The 16,676-nt window shown below is 44.1% G+C and overlaps 1 protein-coding gene and 1 long non-coding RNA gene across 4 annotated transcripts in view; both read right to left on the bottom strand.

Annotated features, from left to right (window-relative positions):
* Nucleotides 1-16,676, bottom strand: part of LOC307226832 — a 207,822-nt gene that overhangs the window by 62,104 nt on the left and 129,042 nt on the right. The window lies entirely within an intron of this gene.
* Nucleotides 1-16,676, bottom strand: part of SEMA4D (semaphorin 4D) — a 117,657-nt gene that overhangs the window by 42,390 nt on the left and 58,591 nt on the right. The gene's annotated exons all lie outside the window — the stretch shown is intronic.

Genomic DNA, 16,676 nt, shown 5'->3' on the forward strand with positions numbered 1-16,676 from the left:
CCGACCACTAATTTGTCATTGGTACCACACACAAACCATTCCTGGTATAAAAGCTGAAGCATGACACAGCCGAGCGGGTAGGCCGTACCATTTGATATTTACATTCAACGTTAATAGCCTCGTAAATCTGACAAGTCTACCATTGTGACAAGATATAGCTGCCAAATGTTTAGTACTTATATGAAATGAGAGGTGGGCAAGAAAGCACTATGATGAAAGCCTGCGCCCAATAAAAGCGATAGCAATTCCTCTACCAAGTCAAATTAATTCCAGTTGGAAGTTTATTTCAAGTGGAAGAAATCCCAGGCAAAGTGGAATCGTCAGCTGCCACTGTGGTGATCTAACGTGGCAAAAGCCATATTAAGTGCAGGATGCTTTTTCTGCCAAGCTGCTTTTAGGGAAAGCAAATGCTTAATTCACACTTTAACATCCCATCCCCCCCTCCCCCAGCCTTGGTGGCTTTTAAACAGATTTAAAAGGGGGGTGAGTAGAATCAAAGCACTTTTGCAGCTATTACACAGGTATCTCAGCTTTTGAAATAATCACACCGTTAAGTATTTCAAGGCTTTCTGGATAGTCAACAATAGTATCGAGTTGCATTAATTCATGACAGGGCTGGTTATAAATGGCATGAAACAGCTGTTGCCCAGAGGATTTAACTCTGTAGTGTTATAGAGAACTCAAAGAACAAAGAAGACGAAAAAGAAGCAGGAGAAGGAATGCAGGAAAGCTTTTCAGAAGGGAAATGTCTTGCTAAGAAACTTTGTCCTGCCTTTTGGGTCCCATCAAATGCAACCAGTAATTTAGAAACCAAGAGAAGGTGCTTCCCTCTCTAAGACTGCAATCTTATACCCGCTTTCCTGTGAACACGATAAAACTTACTCCAAGTAGACATGCATATCGCACTGTAAATTATGAACAAATTTTGAAGTGTCTATGTGCACGCAAGCACACACACAACACACACATACAACACACACACACAGGTGCTAGCATTATCTGGAAATGTTCAATGTTATGCTGCCTCTGTTGTTGTTTGAGGATATAATCAGCAGTTTATACCTCCAACATCTTATTTGCAAGACAAAGCTCTACTTACAATGGAAGTTTACAGTCTGTAGATTACTGAAAGATTACTCTTGCTTCTGAGACTCTTGCTGAGCAACGCTACTGAAAAGTTATAGCTCAAAAGACAATTCTTTTGAATTTTGAGCAAAGAACTCAAACTGGTTTCACCAAAATACAAGATCCTTTTGCATTCTGCAATACATTTGCTGTTCAGTCATACTTTTACAAACACTCGTTCACTCTTGCCACAAAACTACTATATATATATATATATATATATATATATATGCGCACAGGTGTTTAAACACGGTTAGCCACATCAAATGTACTTTCGCAAGAAATTTCAGTCACATCTTCCTCCAAGCCTACAACCCCACAAAGCAACATAATCTAGTCTTGTATCAAGGTATTCCTGACCCGCAGCTGAGCTGCCTTAAAAAAAAACAACAGTTTGGCAACCTTGAAAACTGCACACACTTCAAATTCCATGTTTCAAGCAATCTACAACTAAGTGAAAAACATTTGCAGAAGAACCAAATGAGAGACTCCCACAGCCCTAGATAGGCTTCGTATTTTCATCTCAAATCCTCCCACCTGACGCAGTATTGCATGTTTATTGCAACTGATTTTACAAGACCTTTTTTAAAAACAAAAAACAACCTACATAGATGATTTGAGTCTACGCACCCTGGGCTAAGCTTACAACAGTAATTGTTTATGACATGATACATGGCAAACAGCAGCACCCACCAACATCTATGCCATTTTTGTATATTCTGTAGTTCTTACAGGGCTGGGTACCCTTGCAAGAAACAAGTTGTACACTAGACCAGTAAAGAGTGCTTCATTGATATGCAGAAGCCCAGCAAGGCTATTTCCATCTAGACTATCTCAGATGGTTACTAAAAAGTCATTTGTGGGATTACTATATGTTAACTTTAATGTGCCTGTGGCAGCAATCGTTCCCCCAATGCCAAGCCTATGAATTGAGAACGCTGCCCTCAGTTCAAATGAGTGCAAGGGAGGATAGAACTCTATTATTACACGCAGAGCTGGCCTTCCAGCACTTAATATCAGCCATTGGCTTCCTGCCTGCCCAGAAATCAAAACTGTAGAAATAAATTGCTATTCACAGCGTGCCAGTAACTCTGACACAGTTACACACATAAGCACACTGGGAAATGAATCTCAGGCCGTCCAAGACGACATGTTGCAAATAAACTCCAAATAAAACCCTTCATTTATCCCTTTTTAAGCCACGTCCACCTGGAGGGAGAGGTGTGTGCTTGGGAATAGTCAACCGCTCTGAGGTAGTGATGGATGAACCACTCGTTCTTTGTGATTTGCATGAATGATTGTTCAGAAGTCCGCATGCCTCGTTTCCACATTTCTCTACAGGCTCTTTTCGCAGAAGTCCATACTAAAGTAGTGGCGTCCAGCAGATTGCCAGATGAAAGTGCCAATAGTTACTGGCTAAAGCTGTGTCAGGGCATTCAACTCGCTGCTGACAACAGCAACTCTTGGAAAATGCACCAAGGCATGAAGACAGGCCAACTGTCAGGAAAACAGCATTGGTGAAAACATTGCTGGAGAGCTCATCTCATTAATAATAATAATAATAATAATAATAATAATAATAATTTATTATTTATACCCCGCCCATCTGGCTGGGCCTCCCCAGCCACTCTGGGCGGTTTCCATAGAAAGCAAAAATACAGTAAAATATCACACATTAAAAACTTCCCTGAACAGGGCTGCCTTAAGATGTCTTCTGAATGTCAGGTAGTTGTTTATCGCTTTGACATCTGCTGGAAGGGCGTTCCACAGGGCAGGCGCCACTACCGAGAAGGCCCTCTGCCTGGTTCCCTGTAGCTTTGCTTCTCGCAATGAGGGAACCGCCAGAAGGCCCTCGGCGCTGGACCTCAGCGTCCGGGCAGAATGATGGGGGTGGAGACGCTCCTTCAGGTATACTGGACCGAGGCCGTTTAGGGCTTTAAAGGTCAGCACCAACACTTTGAATTGTGCTCGGAAACGTACTGGGAGCCAATGTAGGTCTTTCAAGACCGGTGTTATATGGTCTCGGCGGCCGCCTCCAGTCACCAGTCTAGCTGCCGCATTCTGGATTAGTTGTAGTTTCCGAGTCACCTTCAAAGGTAGCCCAGCGTAGAGTGCATTGCAGTAGTCCAAGCGGGAGATAACCAGAGCATGCACCACTCTGGCGAGACAGTCCGCAGGCAGATAGGGTCTCAGCCTACGTACCAGATGGAGCTGGTAAACAGCTGCCCTGGACACAGATTTAACCTGTGTTCAGCAAGCAGATGAAGGGTAGGTAAAGGTAAAGGACCCCTGGGTGGTTATGTCCAGTCAAAGGTGACTGTGGGGTTGAGGCACTCAACTCGCTTTCAGGCCAAGGGAGCTGGCATTTGTTCACAGAAAGGCCAAGGGAGCCAGTGTGGTGTAGTGGTTAAGAGCGGTGGACTTGCAATCTGGGGAACCGGGTTCCTGTCTCCGCTCCTCCCCATGCAGCTGCTGGGTGACCTTGGGCTAGTCACACTTCTTTGAAGTCTCTCAGCCCCACTCACCTCACAAAGTGTTTGTTGTGGGGGAGGAAGGGTAGTGATAAAGCGGGATATCAAGTCCAAACTCTTCTTCTTCTTCTTCTGGCTGATGTGGCTGGCATGATTAAACCGCTTCTGGAGCAACAGAACACCATGATGGAAGCCAGGGCGCACGGAAACACCGTTTACCTTCCCACCGGAGTGGTACCTATTTATCTACTTGCACTTTGACGTGCTTTCGAACTGCTAGGTTGGCAGGAGCTGGGACAGAGCAATGGGAGCTCACTCCGTCGTGGGGATTCGAACCGTCACCCTTCCAATCAGCAAGCCCAAGAGCAGGGGTCAGCAAACCTACCGTACCTTGGGCCGGTGTCTCCAGCGCCGATTGCACGGCGGGCCGGAGAGCGGGGGAGCACGTGCCCATGTGTGCACATGCTATTTCCGGCGCACTTCCGGGTCGGAGGAGCATTGGAAATAGCTTGTGTGCATGTGCACGGGCTTCCCCCGACCCAGATGTGCACAGGAAGTAATGCTTGTGCATGCGCACACGCTATTTCCGGTGCTCCTCCGACCCAGAAGTGGGCAACCACACAGCACAGGTAAGAGCAGGCGGCGGGGGTTGCAGTGGGCAGGATAAACAAGTCCCTCGGGCCTTATCCAGCCTGCGGGTCTTAGTTTGGGGACCCCTGCCCAAGAGGCTCAGTGGTTTGGATCACAGAGCCACCCGCGTCCCCATCTGCAGCAAGCAGATGAAGCAATGAGCAGAGCACCAGCAAGAACTATACTTGCATAAAGAAACCATGGTCTCAGAGACTGCAATAGACATCATCCAGACTCTGCCTGTCTTGTAAGAGTTAGATATCCCTCCTCCCCTTGAAGGACTGAAGGATGCTATCAACTTCTAGGCAGGTGGAAAAGCCTCAGGACAGGATGGAATCCCAACCGAAGTGCTCAAACCAACCTCATTTCCTCCCTTTGGACACACCTCCATGGCTTTGTCTTTCAGTGATGGGGGAAATCATCTGTACCACAAGACATGCACGACTCCAGCACTGTGACCCTCTGTATTAGAAGAAAGGTGATTGCCATGATTGTAACAACTACCATGGAATCTCCCTGCTCAGTACTGTGGGGGAAAGGCATTGCCTGGTGTTGTTCTCAACAGAACACAGTTACTCGATGACAATGCGACTATACCGACATCCAGTCTGCTGTCAACAAAACAGATCTGGATACTGAACATTTTTTACTGGATTTAGAGGCAGGAGATAAAGAGCTGGGAGTCAACAACGCATTGGTCCTATATACAGGCGCACAAACCAGGTGTATGGGAAATTCTCGTGCATACTTACCCCAAGCTTTAAATCTCTTCATAACTTATAAAGATTTAATTTGCTTTAGAAAGTATAAACAAAAACGCTGAGATTTTTCACCACATAAGGGTTGTTGTTCTTTGTCCTTTTAGATGCACCTAGCAGTTCTCTGATACTCTGCTGTAGATCAACTTTCAGATATTTTGGGTGGCAATTCCCATCAGCCTTAATCCATTTATAAGTAAAGCATATTTTAAAAATACAGCTGTGACTGAAAGTTGCATGTGTGTGCAAAATTATAGGCGTTTCATGTATAAAACCAAGTCGTAATAGCACATACAACCAGCTGTCAGAGCACTCACAGAAACTAATTTAATCAGCCATTTAGATACTAGCAAAATCCTGGGTAAGCACCATTTTAATCAGGTGCCAGTTTGTGTGGATATTCATTCTACTAGCAGGGGCTGATGGGAGTTGTAGTCAAAAAAAACCTGGAGGATACACCAGGTTGGCAAAGGCTACTGTAGATATTGAGGTCATGTGATCAATCACACAGCTTATTATCACTGAAGAAAAACAAACCACTAATTATTTTGGCAACTGCATCACACCAACAGGGAGTGGGGGAAATCCATTTGAATATGAATGACTGGAAGCCTGGAACAACTTAAATAGAATAGCATAATAGTGATCTTCAAAGGAAACGTAAGTTTTCTTGAGGCTCTGTTATATGAATTACAACAACGCTCTAGATTCATTATAAAAGCTGGAATTATTACAACTTTGCAGTGCAATGTTCAAAGCGTCCAAATATATAAAAGCAAAAGATACTCCAAGATGCAATTAAAGCATTTATAAACCTCTCTCTTTCTGCTTCCTGTTTATGCCTCCTTACTAGGAGACCCAGGCAAATATCCAACCGCTAAATCTAAGTGCTTGTTAATTTCAAAACCCTGCCAAAATAAAAGCTCTGGGGGAAATTAGGCATTGGGGAAAGAACACCCCCTAACCCCCAACACTGGAAGCCTAATAGTGAACATATACTGTAGAATATGCAAATTTTGGGGGGAAATTGGCAAACTTTATTTATTGTTTTGCAGTAATTTTGTCGTGGTTTCCTAGGGGAACCAGTATCTGTGTCACATTCATTCACTTTTAGTGAAGGCAGATCAAAAAGTTACATAGCCGCCTTTTCCACATTCCCAGTGTAGTTCTCCTAACTTGACGAAGGACAGAGAGTGCAAGTTTGCAACGTACTTAATTGTCAAAGGTGGAAAAAATCTTCCAATATCAGGCATTTTGCTGTGCTCCGGAGATTCCATAGCTCATGAGCCATGGGATGGTTCCAGAAACTTAATTCCCAAAGGGGGCAACGGCAGAGTAAGCTGGACAGGAATCCACACTTCCAACAGTTATAGTTAGACAACCACATCCTTACAACAGAGGCCACTGCAGGGTCTATTAGGTCAGAAACGACAGGGTTTTGTTGAGGCAAACTTATTTTACGGTTCACAGAGGATGCAACAATAAAACCGGCATACACTTAAAATGACCTCGTAAGGCTCGCAGCCCCAAACCTCACTAACTATAAATATGTACATATGTGCTGGCTACTACTGCAAGTACCGTTCTAAAAATGGTAGCCACAGTACTGTCCTGCGCACGCTGTGCTTCACCATGAAAGTAAAGTGAGAACATCTGCGAAAAGAAACTTCTGCCAGAGGATGAAATGCTAAACCACAAAGCCTGCATTTCGGTCTACTGTGAGTAATATGCTCCTTGACACTTAAACCTATTAACTTAACACTCTCGTTTCCATTTTTTATTTTTTGTATTTTTACAATAGGTTTAACTGTGACAATAACCACAGGGTTTTACTGTGTGGTGAGGCTACTATTTCTTTTTTTATCGCACCGGACCCTGGGACCTAAAACGGGCGTCAAGTGGTTCTCCATCTCCTGCCTGAGAGGCTTTCATAGCGACTTACTCAACTGCTGTTCTGTCATGGCATGTCAATGCAGTCCAACCATATGGGCAAACCACAGCAAGATAATACTAATGAACACCACAACTTTTCCAAGGTAAGTGAAAGGCAATTCTGTTAAAAACCTTGCAGCAGGCCTGGCCTGACCATGAGGCAGACTGAGGCATCCACCTTGGGTGGCAGAACACCAAGAGGCGGTGTCATGCCTGCCCCGCTGCCTCCAATGGAGAAGGGGCGGCAGCTTCCTGCGAGATCTCGTGCACCCCGTGAGATCTTGCTGATGTCATGGGAGTACTACTCAATATTGATCCACTTTTCAAAATAAACCAACAAGGAATATATGGAATAAAAGCCCCCCTGCATGCTAATTAGATCTAAAGATCTGTTAAAACAAGATTTTGAGTCACATAACGGAGAGTGACAGACTGATAAGATGAAGATGGACAATTAGAATTAGGAAATTGGAACCAAGAGGCAAGAAAGCAGAATATAAACAAAAGATATTGCCTCTAGAAACCAGGACATGGGGAGTCCCCCGAAATTATTTGAATCTGGAATATATAATTGGTGATATTGTATTGTATTGTATTTGATTTGTTATTAATTGGAATATTTTTATTGGAAACTGATATATATATATATATATATATATATATATATCTCCAGAGCAGATTCCAGCATATAGTTAGCAGAGTAAAAACTTAAACATGTTGCAGGATTCCCAAACAATAGACCAGAGGCAATGGTATTTCATCCAGCAGAGCTTCACTGCTACTGAAGGCAAATGAGCATAATGGTCACAAATCCAACACATTCAGGATTGGCACTGTCCATAAGAAATCCATTTGCGGCAGACTTAACTTAAACTTACAATAACTTATAAGAAGTCTAAACCTTAACTCTCAGCACACTATGTACAGAACACCAGAAGGAAAAGAGATAGAAAGAGAAAGTGAAACCAGGCTCCTTATGGCCTTACTATTATAGCCAGCATGACCTTGAAGAGGAGATAACAGGACCAGTTTAAGCCAACTGTACTCAGCTTCTCTGAAAGAATAACCCAAACATCATAAACCTTCTTGCTTGTTTCTTTCACACGGAGAAGCCTCCCAAACCCTCTTGAAATAATTAGAATAGGAAAGCTCTCTACACATCAGATCAATACTTTCTGTACTAAGAAATGCAAACCGACAGCTGGAACCTGCCTCACAACCCAGGTGTGGAAGGCTTTGGTGTGGATGAAACAGTGACACATGCTGCCCCTGGTCTGGGGACAAATGGAGGTGTGTTTTTTCCGTTGGCAGAAAAGTAGGGCAGATTCAGACAGAGTCTCTGGGCAGGCAGGATTTCACCCCCATACGTCTTCTCTTTTCGCCGCCGCCCGCCACATTCCATAAAAACGTAATCAATGGTATGTGACAGTCATTAAAATCAATGTGCTCAAATGAACCTTATTCTTTCCGTACATGCCTTCCTTGACAGGCCTCACCCATGATCAGCACAAGTCGAACCCACCGGTATGCGGCCCAAGAACATCATCAGATGGAGAGATTGCCCTCGTGTCGACCTTACATAAAGGCAACAGACAGACAGACAAGGATGTTTTGCATTCTTTTCTTGTGCCAACCTTCCATGATGGAATAGGACTACTTAGCAAGAACATTCTTCTCTATATTAAAAAGTGTGCGTGGCATCATGGCAATCACGAAAAGAAAACAAAGGTAGTTTTGAAGATCTGCCTCCTTGTTTGTTTTTCATCCTCCCTTCCACACAGAAAAGCTCTGTATCTTTTTCTGAAGGCAAAAGCAAAGAACAGGAAGAAAACTAAAAGGAAAAGCACCCCGAGGAGTCTTCGCCCTCCTTATAAAAACAAACAACAGCAGGGAAAAGAATACTACTAAACAGAATACAGGGGAACGTTCTGGGAAGGCTGCAAACCTGTTGTCTTTCTAATAACTCCAAAGAATGAATCCACATTATATAACAATCAAATTTAATGCTACCAATGAAGTAAGAATGAACAATTCCCTTGAGGCCAAATCCTTCTGGAAACATTAATTCAGCCACATTCAGCCAACTCAACATATCAGCGCTCAGAAGCAAAAAACTTTGATTTTGGGGGGTTCACTTAACAGCCTGTGCTTTGAAAGAGAGCCCACATCAGAAACAGGAATGAGTTATGTCTGAGTGACCAAACCATTTTAATGCATTTTACCTGTCTTCCAAATCAATCCAATGGCCACTGAACAAATAATTAAGAAGACTTGACACGCCGGCAGAAATTCTCCATCTGTGGTACCGCAAACAGATCTGAGACATCATGCAAGGCAAACATTGTGGGTTGGTTATGGGAAGTGTCAGATTCAGAGTCATGCAAAATTGTTATGTGGTGCAGAAATCCTTACTGCCATAGCTTTGACTACATGTCCAATGTTCGTCCTTTTTCTTAGTAAGGTCCTAGGACAGGATGGCAACTAGCAGGCAACACAACAGTTAAGAACTTCCCTTCTTCCGCATACATAAATGAGTGTGCCTTCTTTTGTCAAACGGTGCTGTCATGGCCACAACCAGGGTGAAGTAGTGATCCTGAGTGTGCTAACTTTGTTTCATTTTTTAGATTATTGTTATGGGCCCCAGTCTAGCCAAAAATGGTGGTGAATAAGTCCTACTGAAAATAAGAGCATGTATATTCAATCACGGCTTAACTTGTTCCATTGGTTTCCAATGGGACTCTCGGTGTAACTACATTAAGGTTGCCTAAAGAATGTTTAAGGGACGCGGGTGACGCTGTGGTCTAAACCACTGAGCACCTTGGCCTTGCCGATCAGAATTGCACCTTGATTGGGGCATTCAGCCATACATTTGCTCTGCAGCGTTTTAAACACCGCAGAGTAACACAAGAGTTAAACAGTGATGTGAGTTTGCTGGAAATTTTTGAATTGCAAAATTTGCCAAAAAGCCTTCCTGTGCAAATTGAAGGTAATTCACGTTTGTTTGTTTGTTTGTTTGTTTGTTTGTTTGTTTGTTTGTTTGTGTCTGCATCAGAAAAGTGATACGATTTAGCATGTTTACTGCATTTGTGTTTAGTGAACGAAGTTTAAAAAAACAACAGTGAAATGGTCAAACTTGTCTAATATTTATTTACAATTGGCATCCATTGGTTGTTACAAATGAACTTATAGAAGCAGAAGATTTCCCTGAAGAAATAAAGTTCTGGGAAATTTTAGGCCTGTGTTACTAGAGCAAGGTCCCTGCCTCCAAGCAGCTTACAGTCCAAAGGAGCCTAGGACTGGAGCTACCATATTTTTCGCTCTATAAGACACACTAGACCACAAGACGCACCTAGTTTTTGGAGGAGAAAAACAAGAAAAAAAAATTCTGAATCTCAGAAGCCAGAACACCAAGAGAGATTGCTGCGCAGTGAAAGCAGCAATCCCTCTTGCTGTTCTGGCTTCTGGGATAGCTGCGCAGCCTGCATTCGGTCCATAAGACGCACACACATTTCCCCTTACTTTCTAGGAGGGAAAAAGTGAGTCTTATAGAGCAAAAAATATGGTAATTTGACTTAGCTAATTTGATCTGCAAAAAGAAAGGAATTATTTACAACAACAATTGGCTGTGTGTGTGTGTGTTTGTGTAGGGAGTGGAAAGGAAATCTGTATAAACTGTGGGGATTCGTTACGCAATTCAACACCATTATTTTTTAGCAGCAGGCCCAGAGCAGAACAGAATCGCAGAGAGCAAATTGTGAAACAAACCTGTACTGCCATGTCTTATAAATACTTTTTGGGTCATGTTTTAAATGCATCAGTTCAATTAAGGAGTAATGTAAAAAATCACAACACTTTTTAGACAGCACTGTTTGTTCCTTCACACAAAGCTTTGGGTTGGCATGTAGTATAGGTCACTTTGACCTTTATGCTAATAACTGGGTATCAGAAATCTACTGCATTTTTGTATCATATAATTTGCCTCTCTCCTCTGTTCACAAACCCAGGTGCAGATCTTTCAATACATGCACTTCAAATTTCATATCAAGTTGTGCAAGAGCATGACTGCGTGGGGATTAATGGACAACAGCCTACTTGCACAACAGCCTCATTGGTGTTAAGGTAAAGGTAAAGGTACCCCTGCCCGTACGGGCCAGTCTTGACAGACTCTGGGGTTGTGCGCCCATCTCACTTAAGAGGCCAGGGGCCAGCGCTGTCCGGAGACACTTCCGGGTCACGTGGCCAGCGTGACATCGCTGCTCTGGCGAGCCAGAGCCGCACACGGAAACGCCGTTTACCTTCCCGCTGGTAAGCGGTCCCTATTTATCTACTTGCACCTGGAGGTGCTTTCGAACTGCTAGGTTGGCAGGCGCTGGGACCGAGCAGCGGGAGCGCACCCCGCCACAGGGATTCGAACCGCCGACCTTTCGATCGGCAAGTCCTAGGCGCTGAGGCTTTAACCCACAGCGCCACCTGCGTCCCCTCATTGGTGTTACATGGATTTTAACTCCTGCAAAGCTTAATACGAGCTTTTCCCCACTCAATCAAAATGAAATACAGTGTGGAGAGCCACTTATGACAAGCTGATGATAAAAAAAAAGAGGCACATATGAAAAGTAGATAAAAAGAATTTTCATATCCCAGGACTCTGCTGCCATAACTATTAAGAGTCATGCTTACAAGTGTGTGTTTCATGCATAACGTGATATGGCAAGACATGGAGGGGAAAACAAAACTGAGAACTGATCACAGAGGCATCATAGAAGGGTGTTGATAGCCTTGATCCCAGGTTCTGCTAGGAGGGAGAGGTACTGAGCCTATTCTTTCGCACTCACAAACACAAACTCAGAAGGTCCTGCAGATCTGGTTACTAGAGCTTCAAGTTTCAAGGTGCACAGTCCAGTTTTGCTTGAGAAATTGAGAAACAAAACGGCACAGCAAAAACACTCAGGTCACACGTAAACTGCAAATATGTGGCCTACCAGAAAGGAGGCCATGGCTGCTTCGCTCTTCTGCTGCTGTGCTGACCTAACCCATGTTTTGGCTTGGGCTGCTGTCCAAACCTAGGCTAGCTCTCCCAGTCAGATCATGAGCTGTAAAAACCCTTTGGTTGCAGCTTGTGGTTTGTGATGGCTGAGCCCAGCTCAGCAGCAGAATGACTTGAGGAAGGGCAAAGTGATCATTATCTCTTCTCCAAGAGAGCCTGCATGTTTCCTCATTTGCGCTATGCCATGAACTGGCATGAGGGATGCAGGTGGCGCTGCGGGTTAAACCACAGAGCCTAGGACTTGCCCGCGACAGGGTGAGCTCCCATTGCTCAATCCCTGCTCCTGCCAACCTAGCAGCTCGAAAGCACATCAAAGTGCAAGTAGATAAATAGGTACCGCTCTGGCGGTAAGGTAAACGGCGTTTCCGTGCGTTTCTGGTTCGCCAGAAGCAGCTTAGTCATGCTGGCCACATGACCCGGAAGCTGTACGCCGGCTCCCTCGGCCAATAAAGCGAGATGAGCACCGCAACCCCAGAGTCGGCCACGACTGGACCTAAGGGTCAGGGGTCCCTTTACCTTTATGAACTGGTTTAGCTTTATGTGCAAACGAAGTCACTCTCACTCACCTATATAATTCACATTACCATTCTACTATATACAGTGGTACCTTGGTACTCAAACGCCTTGGTTCTCAAACACCAAAAACCCGGAAGTGTTCCAGTTTTCGAAAGCCAAACGTCCAATGCGGCTGTCGGCTATTATTTCTGGGGCGCCTGCACTAATCAGAAGCTGCGTCTTGGTTTTCGAACATTTTGGAAATCAGACGGACTTCCAGAATGGATTAAGTTTGGCTCTTTTGTTTTTGCTATTTATTCTGCGTTTTTATTTTTGAGGCTTTTTCGGTTAATTTGTTTTTGTGACTGTGTGGAACCCAATTCAGCTACTGATTGATTGACTGTGTGACTGCGGAAATGGATAAAAGCCCTCCATCCAAACAATGACTATCATCAGTGCAGGTAAGGAAAAAAATTAATTTTAATTCTTATCACCTACAATACTGTCTTATTTATTTTATAGTACAGTACACTGATTATTGCCTTAATTTTATGGATCAATGGTCTCGTTAGATGGTAAAATTCATGTTAAATTGCTGTTTTAGGGGTTGCTTTTAAAAGTCTGGAACGGATTAATCCATTTTGCATTGCTTTACATGGGAAAGCACACCTTGGTTTTGGAATGCTTTGGTTTTGGAACGGACTTCTGGAACGGATTAGGTTTGAGAACCAAGGTACCACTGTACATATGACAGAAACATGAGTTCCACCTGGTCCATAATCAAACACATGCAACCAGAGCTTGACTTAGTGCAAGTTGGGCTGTTTACCTTGTAGGGTTTTCTTTGCAAACAGCAGGACTTTGATGGAAGACAAAACAGCTGCATTATGCATGGCCATTCAGTGCACTGTAGTTGGCAAAGTGCTTATCAATTACCTGGGTTTTGCAGCCACAAATAAGGAGGTTATCAAATAAGGAACGCCCCACAGCTATGATGTCACAAATAACAGTCTGACAGTCCTGGGAGTCAGAAAGTACAGACCACAGTTCATGGAACTCCCTGCACTTCTGCTCATTATTATTTATCAAAGCTTTCAAACAGAGAGGCTGGATTCAGCATTCAAGAAGAAACAACTAAGAAAAGATTCACCAAAAGGGCATGAGCAACAGCAGTGCCACAGGGAACAATTACACACACACACACACACACACACACACACACTGAATGTAAATATTCTCAGGGTGCCTTACACAATATATGTATCACAAGATAGTTACAAAATTAAAAAGCATAAAAGAGTGAATAAAAACCTTGTGGTAATAAAATCGTTTGCGGTGTAACAATTAAGCTGAGAAAAAAGAAATGTTTTCAGCTGCTGCCAAAAAAAGGAACATAGCAGGCACAAAGTGAGCTTCCCCGGGGACAGAATTTCATGAACAGGGGTGTCACCATTGATAACGCTTTCTCCCACTGCCACCCACCTCCCTTCTAATGGTAGTGGCGCCTGGAGGACAACGTCAGATGATGATCTGGTGCAATCTTCCCCAACCCTGGATGCCCAGATGTTGTCTGAGCACAATTCCCATCATCCCTGACCATACTGGTTTGGGCTGATAGGAGTTACAGTCCAACAACAGCTGGGACTCAAGGTTGGGAAACGATGATCTGAGGTGTGGACAGGCTGATGAGGAGGGACATGTTCCTTCAGGAGGCAGGTGTTTCTTCAGTTACCCAAGCCACATAGGGCTTTAAAAGGTAAGCAATGGCACTCAAATTGTGCTCAAAACGAACCAGTAACCAACATGCTTTTGGCCGGGTTGGCCTTCAGTACCAACTAACAATAAATAAAATATACAGTGGTACCTCGCAAGACGAATGCCTCGTAAGACAAAAAACTCGCAAGACGAAAGAGTTTTTCGTTTTTTGAGTTGCTTCGCAAGACGAAATTCCCTATGGGCTTGCTTCGCAAGACGAAAACGTCTTGCAAGTTTGTTTCCTTTTTCTTAAAACCGTTAATCCGTGCTTCGCAAGATGAAAAATTCGCAAGACGAAAAAACTCGCAGAACGAATTAATTTCGTCTTGCGAGGCACTTCTTAGCATATTAGAAAGATGTATATTTCCCTTTTACATGAATTAGCTGGCCTAATTATAGTAATCACACGAAATGTCACATAACCCCCCCCCCCAAAGCCATTGGCATGCCTTATTATCACATGCAACAAGCCATGTTGCAAACAAACCAGCTTCCCACATGAACTGGGCTATGACACCAACTCAGCCTAGAAAACAAAGACCAGCCAAATCCAGACTGCCATTTCTCCCAGCACTTGTTGCTAGGAAACCTTTCATCCGCTGGCTCATTTGTCGATTATCATTTATTAGGCAGAAGTTTAAATCATTTTAAAACACAGGCTTCATTTTAGCTTTGTTCACGCAGAGAGAGAGAGAGCGCGCACACAAACTTTTAACAGTTTATTACCCATCAGTTGTAGGTTCACCCTGAGGGCAGATTTTGAAATAAATGTATTGTAGCTCCTGTAGGAACCAAAAGAACCTAAGGTAAGGTATTTGTCATAATAAACCATTTCTTCCATGACTGAACTAAGCTAATGTTCTAAATATTGCTCAAGAAAGGAAAAAGGCGGGGGGGGGGACTTTAAGTATTTATGGTATTCTGCTATTAAGCTTTTTAGCTTGAACTCATTTTTAAAAATTAAAATAAAACAAGTTATTTTTAGCTCCGATATTGCTTAAAAGATTAGAAGCCTGCCCTCAGCATCACGGCAAATTGACTGCTAGCCATTACGCTGCTGCACTTACAATGACCCCCATTTTCAAGATTTCCTGCATGCCCTTGACAGGATTGAAGGCCATTTGTTAATGTGGCTTGACACCGCATTTTTAAAAGCAAAAGGTGGCGGTGCCAAGCTAAGCTTAGCGATGGCGATCCAGCTACTCACACTTTAAAAGCTATGTGCTCAAACTAAATGCAAGCTATCAATCCAGTGCCCTAATATTTTGTTCCATTCATTCAAGTTCCTGTGCAGAGATCATCCTCTGGGTGAGTTATCACATTCACAAAAAGGATGCTGCACACACGGTCCCCGTAACCGGATTGGGTGTGGTGTATTACACTGGGCCCTGGCCTTCAATCAGGGAGGGTGAAGTTCAAATCCCAGCTTAGGTATTAAGTCCTGAGCAAGTCACTGGGAGGTCACTGATTGACTGCAGCGCTCTGTGGCTCAGGAAGAAGCTTCCTGAGGCTTTCTACCCCTCAAGATCCTATACCTTGGTTCTCAAACTTAATCCGTCCTGGAAGTCCGTTCCAAAACCAAAGCGTTCCAAAACCAAGGTGTGCTTTCCCATAGAAAGTAATGCAAAATGGATTGATCCATTCCGAACTTTTAAAAACAACCCCTAAAACAGGAATTCAACACGAATTTTACTATCTAATGAGACCATCGATCCCTAAATTGAAAGCAATAAACCAGGGGTCAGCAAGGTTTAGCTTGCCTGGGCTGGATCGGTCCCACGGAGATCCATCCGTGGGCCGGATCATGCGCCCGCCCACAATTTTCAGCATCTGTGTCTGTGCATATGCGATTTTCAGTGCCACGGAAGCAAGTCCCTGCGCCACGCTGGGGGGGGAGGTCAGCGGTTCCCCCAGTTGACGTGCTGGGCGTCCCCGGTTCCCCCTGGGCAATGGCAGCGGCAGTATCGGCAGCCTGGAGCCAGCCTGGTAGCGCAGTTGGCTCTGGCTGGCTTCAGGAGCTGCTCGATGCCATGGCGCCCGCCATTTTGCCTCGCCAGAAGTCCCCTATGATGTCTCTTGTGCCGTTGAACCAGTCACACAACAGTCATTCCCTACTAATAAATCTACAACACTTAAAATATAAATCGGGGACATCCTGGGGATAGATTTGTAAATCCGGGGACCATCCCCCGGGAAACAGGGATGTCTGGTAACCATACCCCATACGCCTTGCGGGTGAGCCCCACATGCCTGCCCCGGGCGGCGCAGGCGTACGCTCCGCCGCTGTTGCCAGAGACCAAAATAGCATCTTCCGCATAAAAGGCACCTTCTAGCACTGAACAGCAGCCCTTCAAGTATACCCAGGCAATTATAGCCACTTAGCCAGCAAAGAAACTCCCATTATATCAATAAGAGAATTTTCATTTTTTTTATAAAAAAAGAACTCTTCAGGGGACTCGAAGGAAA

The sequence above is a fragment of the Podarcis cretensis genome (genome assembly GCF_951804945.1).
Source record: "Podarcis cretensis genome assembly, chromosome: 11".
Lineage (NCBI taxonomy): Eukaryota > Metazoa > Chordata > Lepidosauria > Squamata > Lacertidae > Podarcis > Podarcis cretensis.